We start from the raw sequence: 2,160 nt of genomic DNA, 5'->3' as shown, positions 1-2,160 counted from the left end.
GGGCATCAACTTGATCGAGTGGGTTGAGAGGCTCAATCGAGTGGGTTTTATACAGGTCGTATCCGTGTTTGAGATATGGGATGTATGTGTTTATGTCTACCTTTCTCTTATATAGTTACAAGCTGCCGCCAAAGAGAACCGCGTTGTATGCTAGAGCTGAGAGTATGACCGTTGATGACATAGTAAAGATGTTGGAGCACCAAGATGCTCTCACAGATGCTTTAAAAAGAGTGGGAAAGGATAAAGATGTTGATCATTCCAAGATCAGCATTCACATATCGAGGTTCAATCCTAAAGATTATAAGGGGACAGGGGCGCCAATTCTGCTGGATAATTGGCATAGAGAGATGGAGAACATTCTCGAGTTAGTCCATTGCCCGGAGGAGTTGAAAGTGGAACAAGTTGCGTTCTACTTGAAGGAAGCGGCCGGTGAGTGGTGGGATAAGGTTAAGGTGAGTGCTCGGGAGTTGTATATGAAACATGGGCTACCTGCGATACCGTGGGATGAGTTCAAGAAGGCTATGAGGCGTGAGTTTGTGCCCGAACATGTGCGTAGTAAGCTGAGGGAAGAGTTTGATGATTTTAAGATGACGTCTGAGATGACCGTTGCTGAGTACTACCATAAGTTTAACGAGAAGTTTAAGTATGCCGAAGATATGGGGTTGAGCCAAGAGAACTTGGCATTGAGGTTTGAAAAGGGGTTGACCCCTAAGATTATGGAGAAGTTACCGGTAGGGGCTCTTACTGATGTGAAAGAGGTTTATGAGCGTGATGGGAAGGCCGAGAGACTGGTTGAGATGACTAGGGAGAGAGGCTCTGAGAAGAGGAAGGCTGAGAGTGAGGGAGGTGGCCAGTCGAGTTAGAAGAAGAGTGGCCACAACCAGGCAAGGGCATATTCATCGGGTTCAGGGTTTAGTGCTGGGGCTTCTTTTGGGCGCGGTCGTGGGAGTGGTAGTAGCAACTGGGGTATGACTTGTTTTAACTGTGGCGGCATGGGCCACAAGAGGCATGAGTGCACTAGTGCTGTGAGTGGGGGTTTCTAGAGACCGTCACATGGGAGTTTCTCTCAGGGTCCTACGCAGAGCTATGCTAGTAACAGGCCGGCTGGGTCGTGGAACAACAAGGGAGGTCAGAGTAACCAAGGTGGGGCTAACCGCAATAGCGTACCAGAGACAGGCGGCGAACAACAACAACACCAACCAGGGGTCGGCTGCTAAGCCGGCTACCTCAGCTAGTACTGTCCAGGGAGGTGGGCAGAAGACCAGTGGCAAACTGTTTATGATAGAGAAGAAATCACCTGAGGATGATGCTCATGTTATCACTGGTACCTTTCTTGTTAATGGAGTTTTTACTTTTGTTTTGTTTGATTCGGGAGCGTCATAGTCGTTTATATCATCAAGTCATGCTAAACGGTTCGGTTTGAGTGAGTATGAGTCTGTAAGGGAGGAAGTTTCTATACCTTCGGGTGAGTCTGTATCTTGTGGGCGGTTGTATAGAGGTGTGTCTATGATAGTTGGGCAAGTTGATCTACCTGTAGACTTGTTAGAGTTTCCTTTGGAGGGTTTTGAGATGATCGTGGGTATGGATTGGTTGGGAAAGTACAAGGCTAAGATAGATTGTCATCAAAAGAGGGTTTTTTTGAGAGGTCCTAAGGGGATTAGTGTGTCTTATCAAGGGTTTGTTGTCAAACCCAAAGTCAAGTTGATTGCAGCAGTGACCTTGAAGTCCTACCTGAGGAAGGGGTGCCCGTAGATCTTATGCATTGTGAGAGATCATAGAGTGGAGAGTCCGTCAGTTGAGCAGATACCAGTGGTGGGAGAGTTTCCAGACGTTTTTCCAGAGGAGATTCCGGGATTACCACCGAAGAGGGAGATAGATTTCAGCGTTGAACTGAAATCGGGGACGGGGCCAATTTCTAAGGCACCGTACCGTATGGGTCCTAAAGAGTTGGAGGAGCTAAGGAAGCAGCTGGATGATCTGATTGAGAAGGGATACATTAGACCTAGTGTATCTGTAACACCCCTTCATACCAAGGTACCTTACCAGGACTACCCTAGCATGAAAGGCTGTTACCATCTCGGTTGTCCGAGGTTAGTACATATCAAAAACAACTGTCCCAATCACATTTAGTAAAATACTGTAAATGTAAAAAGGTTACAG

This window comes from Silene latifolia, chromosome X (assembly GCF_048544455.1).
Source record: "Silene latifolia isolate original U9 population chromosome X, ASM4854445v1, whole genome shotgun sequence".
NCBI lineage: Eukaryota > Viridiplantae > Streptophyta > Magnoliopsida > Caryophyllales > Caryophyllaceae > Silene > Silene latifolia.
This window is presented reverse-complemented; position numbering follows the sequence as displayed.